A 10,640-nucleotide genomic window follows, 5' to 3' on the forward strand; every position below is an offset into this window, starting at 1 on the left:
GCAGTATTTTTTTTTGTCGAAAGCTGTACATTATATTTCATTTCTCATAAACTATTTTTAATTTTTCTTGCTTGAGGTATTAAGAAAATGTACCAAAAGTATTGAGAGCTTTTCAATCATTACGTTGATTCTCTTGAAGTTTTTTTTTCCTTTGTGATACAGAATTTAAAGCTTCAATTGTTTTTTTTTTTTGCATTTTACAACTCTATCCAAAGAAGTAATTAAGCCTGTGTGTTTCTAGTTGTGATATTTTGGTCATGATTCTGTTTTGCTCACTAAAATTATTTTGCTTATTAAAGAGATATCATTGCGTTTTCTGTTACTCGTGAATTTTCTGTTGTTGTATTACGATGTCAATGCACTAAGAATTAGCTGAAAACCGCGTTCATTGAAACTAGGTGACAAGAAAAAAAGAAAGTTTTCAGTGAAAAGTCTTGTCTTAAATAGCCATAAAAGTTCAAAATACTTAGCTGCCACGTAGCTTAAGGTAATTTTTAGATTATAATCTTGCTTCAAAATAGGTTTCTAAAGAGATAAACATAAGGAAAATATAATGTTTAGTGACAAATTAAAAAATCTTATCCCTGATTAGGGAGATAGGGCATGGGGAAGTGGCTTTATTTGTATAGGGTTATAGCTGTTGCAAGGGTATGGAGAGGTGGCAACTCTGTTGAAAGGTGTAAATTTGGAGGGAACAAGCTTTCGGACACACTCACTATAAAGCGTAGTCTCAAAAGTGGATTATTTCGATACAATTTTTTGGGGCTTGTTCGGGCAGGACATTTTGCCATGATCATATTAAAATTATTTGCTCACTTTGTTTGCGGTTGGTTCCTTATATTTCTTTCAAATTACAGCCAGAGTCTGTCATGTTTTAAGACATTTTTGTCCTAATATTTTTTTCGCAATCTAATTAGATCAAGATATACTTAAAAGGGTTTCAAACTAAAACTCCTTGTGCAGAATAGAGAAGATCAAACAAAATCTAAGTTTAATGGCAATTCCCAAAAGATGTTATTAAGCACTCCTGGGTCTTATGCAATATTATAGCGTACATGTAACGGTACAGTGCACCTACGTCATACTGGAGTGTTTTCTTTCGGTTGTTACATAATATATGAATTTTGGTGAGAAAATTCATGAAGAAATATATAGCTGTTGCATAAATAGAAGGAGCCTTGAAATTAATGGGATCTAAAATACTGAGATAATATTTGAAATTAATGAGATAATGATGTTTAAGTTTATAAAATAAATGAGTTTAATGAAATTAAAAAAATCCAACGTTTGGATATTAAAATATTAGAGGTCTTATCTACAAACAGAAATTTTTATTCGTATATACAATTCAAACTAAAACTGAAACTAAAAGCCTTCATCTTCATCACCAGTTGTGACGTCATCTTCATCACCATCATAATCTTCATCATCAGTTGAGGAAGTTATGCTGCAATAACAACTAATTAACTATCTAATTAAATATTTTTTTCTAATAAACAGAAACAAAAAAAAATTAATCAGATAGAGCTGAAAAAGAGAAAACACGTCAAGAAACAGAAATCAGACAAAAGAAAAGACTAGCAGATAGAGCTGAAAAGAGAAAAAATGCCAAGATGTAGAAGGAAACAAACAGGATTGAAAAGGAACGAAAACGTCAAAATGTATAATTTCGTCAAAAGGAAAAAGAAACAGACAGGATAGAAAAGGGAACGAAAACGTCAAGAAAAGAAAAAGAAACAGACATGATAGAAAAGGAACGAAAACGTCAAGAAAAGAAAAAGAAACAGACATGACAGAAAAGACGAGCAGAGAGAGCTGAAAAAGAGAAAAACGGCAAGATGTAGAATTTCGTCAAAAGAAAAAAAAACAGACAGGATACAAAAGGAATGAAAACGTCAAGATGTAGAATTTTGTCAAAAAGAAATAGACAGGATAGAAAAGGAACGAAAACGTCAAGAAACAAAATTTTGACAAAAGAAAAGACAAGCAGATACAAATCGGATGGCAGCTAAGCGTAGTAACGAGAACCTCCGCCGATCTGAAAAGATTATTGATAAACTACAAAAGCGAGCAAACAAAACTTTGCAAAGGGATGAACAAATTAAAAAATTCCTCACGGTCAAAGAGTCTTGCCTAAGTTTTGTCTGCAAGTCTTGTACAAAACTCTGTTATCGTGTCAACACAACGAAGCTATTATCATAATATCAAATTCGAAAATATCAAATTCAAATTCGAAAATATTATATTCTAAAGAGGAAACTTCTCTAGACATAATGTCATTGGGAGAAATAATACATTGGGAGACAATATCCTGTCATATCAACTCTTAATTCAATAGAAAAAAGATTTATTGCCTGAAACACCCAATTTATGCAAATTAGATCCCTCCCTGGAGGGAGACAACAGGCATTGAGAGGAAATATTATAAATGTTCCTGCAAAACATCAAAGGTACCACCTCAGTTCTTCTGAGGATAACTGCTAATTGTCAAACAGTATTCGTTTCACTCAAACAAAATTTAGCATATAATCACGACTATCGACACGGAAATGTCAGACCACAAAAGCTTTTACAGGCATTAAATCATCTGTGCTCAACAAGTGATCTCTACAAAGAACGGAATATATCAATATCAGTAAACGAGTTCGAATCTGAACTATCTGATAACCAACAGGTATCAAAGGAAGAGACTGGTTAAAGCTCTTCAAGGTCAACATCACCGAGCGAATCTCTACGTTTACCGGTTCACCAAACTAAAGAGAACACAAACGAAAGATCTCAAACACCACAAACTTTAAATAGCCCCCAAAATACTGAAGAAGTTCCGTCCGACCCAAATGCTTCTTCGTGGGAAGAAGTCGAAAACTCCAGAAATGGTGTGAAATTTTGATACATTCTTATTCCCTGACGTCAGAGATCTCATCGATAAAATATACGTAGCACCAGGATCACAAAGTAAAGCTCAAGGTCTTTTCTATGACAAAGACTGCGAGATAAGTTTTTTCCCTACCTTATATGGCGGACAACCAAAATTTAAATCATCAAAAATACGAGTAGCCCAAGCGGATTTCGTAAAATAGGAAATACTCGACATACATTCTCACTTTAGACAACACACGGAACTAGTACAAGCAAAAAATAATGATAAAAGAAATTCAACAAAAAGAGCCAGATTGTGCTTCGAAAATGCATTAGCAACAAACATTTAAAGGCTGGATATTCTCACAATGACACCTTTGTCCAGAAACTTGTGAACTTAGACGAAGGTTACAAAACTTTCAAAAACGTCAGAACAACGCCTGCAAATTGACAAGCAGCCAAGAAAGATTTGTTTGCTATGATACGAATGCTAGGCATCCCCATTTGGTTTCATTCTGTATCTTGCGCTGAAACAAGGTAGATTTTCCTATTCAAAATTCTGGGTCTAACAGTAGATACAAAAACTTATGCCGACGAAGACGTTGAAGCTCTAACTTGGGAAGAAAAGTGCAGATTAGTACGCAGGAACCCTGTTAACTGTGCCAGACAGTTCCACCATATCGTGAACGCTTACGTGTCAAATCTTTTACACAACAAAGATATACTAGGATGCACAGACCATTTTTTTCGAGTAGAATTTCAACAGAGAGGATCTCCACATATTCATATGGGTCAAAGATGCACCGAAACTAAGTAGTGAAAATCAACAAGAGGTAGCAAATTACATAGAACAATACACATCCTGTGATATTTCCAGCTCGAACAGTCCAGATGATCTCACCTATTTGCAGATACACAAACATACTAAGTCGTGTTTAAAAAAAGGAACGACGAGTGGATGTAGTTTTCACTTCCCTATAACTCCAAAGAATCGAACACCGATTTTAAAACCATTCGAAGAAGACGAAGAAACATTCGAACAGAAGCTAGAATACCTGAAACTAGGGAAATAATTCGGAAATTACTAAACAATTTGAAACTTGGGTCTGATCTAACTTTTGAGGTCTTTCTCTAGCTATTTTAAACACTGACGAAGAAACTTACATCAAAGCTATACGAAGAAAACAGAGAAGATATTCTGTAAACGATCTCCTGCAGAAATAAGAGTAAACAGTTACAATACTACATTGCTAAAAGTAATGGAATCAAATCACGATCTTCAATTCGTGGATGCTTGCGCAGTATACATCACCGTGACAGTAAAACAGTAAAAGCAAAAGGGGCTTAAGCATACTTCTGTCTCAAGCAGAGAAAGAAGCTAGAGAAGGTAATGTAGGTATCAAAGAATCTATTCGAAAACTAGGAAACGTCTTGCTAAGCCATTCAGAGCTGAGTGTCCAGGAAGCAACATGGTACTTATTTGAATTTCCTATGAGGGAAGCCAGTCGATCCTTCATATTTTTAAACACAGCAAAAAAAGAAGACCACTGTTTCCTACTTAAAGACATGGATAGCATAAAAAAGCTTTTAAAAGATTCAGATCAACTTTACTTCAAATGTATTTTTGACGAATATGAAAAACGACCAGACATACAAGAATTGCTTTCACAGTCTGCATTTGCAGGTGACAGCCCAAAGACTGTCACAAATCAGAGTCTGAAGATTCTAACCAATCCAATAGTGAAGACTATACACGGTCAATAGATCAACCCAACATTATAAGACTAAGAAAGCTTAATATTAGCGATATTACATCTGGTAAAACAAGTTTAAGGCTGAGAAACAAATAAAAAGTCATTAGATATGTGAGATTTAGCAAAGAAAATGACGAAGAATATCACTACCGTGAATTAATCCTACTGTATAGGCATTGGAGAAAAGAAGATTGTCTGAAGGAAATAGCAAAATAACCTTCCATTTATCAGTCACTCCACCAGGTCACAGCCTGGTGGAGTTTCTGGTTGTTTTTTAGGACAAATTCAAATCCTGCTTTTGAGAAGGGTTTATTGTAATTTGATTATTATTGTTCTATAGAAAATTCTCTTGCTTTAATGAAAGTTGTTGAGCGTAGGCTGGTTTCTTCAAATGGATCTTTCTTACCTATTGTCTGGTGGAGATGACTTGCTCCTACTTCAGCTTTTGTTTTGATATCAGTAATCACTTGTCCTTGGTAGGTTGTTGGCCCCTGTGGATGGTGGTACAATTCTCTCTTATTCAACTTTCTAATGAAGCTGTACACTTTTCGCTAGTTGGATCAACTGCTAATATTAAAATTAAATTTATTAGATCAAGTACCTGCCAATCCATTTAACCTTTACCGTGTTATATTTTCAGATATTTGTTTTATTTCAATGTTAATATTGTTATATTTTGTGCTATATTATATGCTACATTAATAGCAAATTATATTTTAATATATAAATTATTTTCAATTTGATATTCTGTTTAATGAAATTAGTAATTAATAAATGGAGAAACTTTTGAGCGAAATGAAAACGGTAAATAAATATAATCTTTGGGTAACATCAGGTGGGTAGCATCAGCTGGGCAGCTTCACTTACCTTGTTATTATTATTAGTAGAGAAGGTGGGAGCAGTGAAGATGTTAAAAATAGAATGGCCAAGGCTGACCACAGTGATGAAAGTGGCCAAATATGGCTCTGTGGCCAAATTAAATCCATTTTTTGTTAATATAGCTTCTTCATTGTTTTACATATTTGATCCCTCCCATCGTGCAATTGTCTGTTTAGCATAAAGGTAACTATCACTTGTAAGAATCAAAGATTCAGAATCTTTTCAAATGAAATTATAATCTAATTGTTAAGATATATTCACATTGTTTTCTTAAATTTCCGTATATTCACATTTAGTTGAATCATCAGTAATAGGCTTTTTCAAATATTTCCCAGTGAGGAGCAACAACTTTATTCACTGCCATTTATTTACAGAATAAAATATTAACTAAACTTTAAAAGATTTTCAAACAGTGGAGGTGGGTCTTCGATTGTCACTGAGGATATTAACAGGGATGTAGTTTAAGTCCTTTCCCTAACATAATTGCATCCAGTAGGCTTTTCCTCTGTTCATCAAGATTTTTCTTGAAATATCTCTTATTATTTGAAACTATATCTTATAAAGATCTCACTTTATTTAACTCTCTTTTTGTTTATAATTCCAAAATAATAATAATAGGAAAATAATTTCAGTCGAGGTTTAATCATAGAGTTATACACGGAGCGAGCTTCATCTTTTATATTTCTTATGGACCTCTAGAGCAATTGAGAATTGACGATATTTTATAAGAAACTAGCCATCCCACTACCATATGTCCTGTATACAATAATTCTATCTTTTTGATCAACATTTATTATACATAAATTTTATTTAATAATTTCATTAAACTTTTTTCAAATCCAAAACATATTCAATATTCTCTCCATTCAGAACAATTAATCTACCTAGCTGATTAGTGATTGTAATTTTTAACGTGTAGATATATTCGTTTCGATTGATTGGAAGATATCGCCTTTCTAGAGGAATCTCACAGAGCAGCGTTCCAAGTTTTTTTTTTAGCAAAACTCCAGATTACATCAGAAAATGTATTCCCATTCACAATTGAATTTTCCACTATTGAGCAATGAAAATGCATTTTATCAACATTGCTTGTAATATTAGAAACTTTAGTACGTTCATTATATTTACTACTTGGTGGGTTCAGCTTCATTTTCAAATCCTAAAATAAAACACAATTCACCGATAAACCAAAATTTGCAATTATCTTTAAAAAAAAAATTCCATTGTTGCTAGATTGGATGATATACGGATAAGGCCTCGATCTAGGGATTAATTGAAATAGCGAGTTAAGAAATAATTTAAACCCACTTCATCATACAACAACTACTACTACTAAAAACTCACTGCAGCAACAAGCCGCTTGAGTCCATTGGAAAATAGCTGGGTTCAACCTCAATGAAGGCAACCACTAGATAGGCTGATGTAATAAACCAACACCTGCTCAGTCTCAACATCAAACCAAATGAGGCCCCATCCTTAGCCCTGGACAGGAGTACTTGGAGAAAACTGACTGTGCTGTCAACCAGTTCTCTCTTTACTGGTGACCCTGCTGAGTGAAAGCGTTAAGTAAAGTATATGAAGGGGTTGCCCCCTCCTCTTTAATACCTTGCTCTTTGCACTAAATTTTGACTGTTATTCCCAATTTTTTAACAACTTAAAAACAATGACAGTTTAACTAGAATAAAAACTTTTTCCAAAAAATGTTCAAAAGTTTCATATGAAGATTGCAAGTAGATGAGGAAGTGGGGGACCTCTTCATATACGGAATAGTTTTGTTCGTTTTGAGTTTTGATGTTGGTTCATTTTTTCAGTCGGAAAAGCTTTTTCTTTTTATTATTTAATTGGAACAAGGATCTACTGCGTCTAGGCGCATATTTGAAAAAGTGGATATGGGTTCTTAGAGGTGTAGTTTCTATTAATTTAAATGATTTATTAAATGATATATTAATTTAAATGATATATTTGCTACAATTTAGATAATGACGGACAGAATAATGTTCAGGGACACATTCAAAGCATCCAAAAAATGACAATTTAGATTTTTCAATTTTGTGATTTTTAACGTCTGAACCAGCTCAAAATCTTCCTTTTTGTTATTTTAGTCTTGAAAAACATAATTTTTTCATGGTAGCAGAAGAAATCATTTTAATATATAGAACATTTAGGCATAAGAATATTTGAATTTTTCCTGACTATTTTTATTTACTCGATTATGTTATTCATGATAGACCTGTCCTACAAATGATACAGAGAAAGAAAATGCAAAAGAGCCTGCCAATTAGATCTATTCTTAGACCATAATATCATATCTTAGAGCAGCTAGTTAGGAACAATATAAGGACAATGCTTTGAAACTTTGGTGCCTCATAAGAAACGAAAATAAAACAGAAGCTCTTGAGCTTTATCGTTCTAATTGTTGTTTCCTGTATTAATGTTCAAATACTGATTTTTATTTGTCAAATGACTGGTACATGTAAATTAAATCCAATAACATAATTTATTTCTTAATTTTTTAATCGTACTATTTTTATTGTCCCACCTTATTTTAAATAAGGTGGGACTAAGATTCTCCTATTCGATTTTTTAGTTTAAAATTGAGCTTTTATTCAGAAGATCTTTGACTGGTAATTCTTTTCAAGTTTTTTTGCTGATTTAATGCACAAAATCAACAACAATTATTTTCTAAGAAAATAAATATAATTTGCAACCAATAACGTACGTAATTTCTTTTTTATTCTTTGAACGATACCATGGGTAATCGTTCAAATTTATTCTAAAAAAATTTTCGCTGTGTATTTTTACTGTGCATATTGTTTTATGATACTGATATATGGTAACAACTTTTATTTGGTACGTGATCGTTGTATTTAAAAAACAGTAATATACTCTATTTCTTTTTTTGCCTGTTTGGAAAATATAAACTATTCAGTTATTCTGAATTGAAAATCAGCAGTCAACATTAAAACTCAAAACGAATCGAAAATATTACACACTGGAGGGGGCACCTCCTCCTTAAAACCTTGGTCTGTAACTGGTTTAAACAGAGGCTGGAGAATTAACAATAGTTCGAGTAGCGTGGAGAAATCTAAACTCTGCCGGTTAATAAATATATCAGAAGATAAATAAATATATCAGAAGTGCTAAAAATAACCAGTACCTAATACAGTTAACACAACACAAGAGTTAAAAAAGAGCAAAGGTTTTATTTTTAAAAGAAGTTTGGTTTTTGGTTTTTAATAGTCTCGTTTTAAAAAGATAATCAAGAAAATCAAAAAGTTTTATAACTTGTAATATAAGTACAATCTTGCATAGTCTTCTTACTGAAATAAGAAGTTTAAGATATTAAAATAAACTAACTACTAACTAATATGTGAGCGAACAAAATGTTCCAAGGTATTTAAATTATATCAGCGAGACTCATGTCACGCTATGGAAACTAGTAAATTAACATTGTGAGATTGAGAAGGAACAAATTATTCTACTCACATCTAAGCAAAGCTACCCACACTCGCCAAAGTACCAACACCAACTAACTCCTCCAAAACCCTCTCGTCCTTCTATACAACCCCCTGTTTTTCGATTTGCACTTGTTATTTAGCAAGAATCAATTCGTACAAACAAACATTTCCAAGGCTATACCAAGAAGAGAATAATACCTGGTAAACAACCTATAAACCTAATAACAAGATTCTTACAGGTCTTTACTCCAAAGTTTTTTTTTTCCTCCAGTAATTTGGAATAACTCCTTAAACAAGAGATTCATTTAATTAAAATACTAAACTTTTCAGAAATTAAAAAAAAATTTAGCGTTAAGAGTGATGCAATAAGGAATGAGGCAAGAAATTAATAAAAAACTTTAGCGTAAAGAGTAATGTAATAAGGAACGAGGCACCTTCATAAACATATAACTTCTGTTTGTTTTAAGTTTTAATGTTGCTCCTTACATTCAGCAGGAAAATACTTTGTTTACTCAACTGCTTATTCTTTTCTTTTTTTTATTTTATAATGCTAGACGATTCAACTTTCCTTCCGTTGAAGTTTCAATTCCTCGACGAAAAATTCCTCCACAGAAAATTCCTCTCACGTAAATCAAACTCTACGGACCCCCTCCCCCCTAAAAAACATGTATACTGTCCAATAACTAATGTTATCTATTAAGAGCTTGTAAAGTTCATGCCTTGCAGCCCCCTCCCCAGTGACTGTGGGAGGTCAAGTCATCGTCAAACATATAGTTTTTAGAACTGACTTTCCACAAAACATTGATGTTCTAAAACGCTGATTTTAATGGTTTAAACAAAACAAGAGTAGTTATATAAACAGAAAAGTTACATAAGACACTCGTTAAATAATGTGAATAAGCATGTTCCAAAGCACTAATTAAATTCAAAATCGGCAAAACAAACCCCTAATAAAATTTGTTTGGCAAGAGTATTACTGCAAGATTGTTGTTAATAATATAAAAAAGAATATGCTTGGCTTTCGCCCCTTTGCATTTAAAAAAAAATCAACTATTAATAAAATTTTTATTACTTTCTGTTAAAATTCAATATCAAAGCTCTTCAGATATGACTGGCTAAAATTACGGAACATCCACGTTTGAAGCGATGATCTCTTAATCTACAGTCGAAGGGTCTACCAATAAGCTATAAGGTCTGTTTACAATTCAAACATAATTTATAATACAATATTTGTTGTAAGATTCAAAATACTATATATAAAATTTCAAAACCTATAGCCCAAAGCTCCACAGGAGGTTTGGGGGTGTCCATGTTATTGTTGAAAGCAATTTTTATGTTGCTTTTCAACTATATTGAACAAAATCGCTATATTAAGATCTTAACTGGGCTACTTAGGGGGATAAGGTGTGTGGGAGGAGCTATCTACCCTCTAATCTTTTTGTAACTTTAAAAAAACACTAGAAGTTTTCATTTCAGTTTGAAAGAGTCCTCTTCCGATATTCAAAGACCATTGGTTCGACATGATTACACAAAGAGGAAAAACAAAAAATACGCATCTACGGTCTTCCTTCCTGCAAAAAATACACAAACTTGAGATTTTGCAGAAGGGAGCTTAAAATCACTGTAAGTAGCATTCTCTGATGTGTTGAATTAATGGTATTATTTCATTAAAATTGCTTAATTTTTTGGG

The 10,640-nt window shown here is 32.7% G+C and overlaps 1 long non-coding RNA gene across 1 annotated transcript; it reads right to left on the reverse strand.

Moving 5' to 3' along the window:
- Window positions 1–1,311: 1,311 nt before the first annotated feature.
- Window positions 1,312–9,031, reverse strand: LOC136043639 (uncharacterized). The gene is made up of 3 exons (XR_010621675.1): window positions 8,979–9,031; window positions 5,020–5,180; window positions 1,312–1,447 (listed from the first exon to the last, which is right to left on the reverse strand). It is a non-coding gene; the product is annotated as an uncharacterized LOC136043639 (long non-coding RNA).
- Between the last annotated feature and the right edge of the window lie 1,609 nt (window positions 9,032–10,640).

The sequence above is a fragment of the Artemia franciscana genome, unplaced genomic scaffold (genome assembly GCF_032884065.1).
Source record: "Artemia franciscana unplaced genomic scaffold, ASM3288406v1 Scaffold_772, whole genome shotgun sequence".
Lineage (NCBI taxonomy): Eukaryota > Metazoa > Arthropoda > Branchiopoda > Anostraca > Artemiidae > Artemia > Artemia franciscana.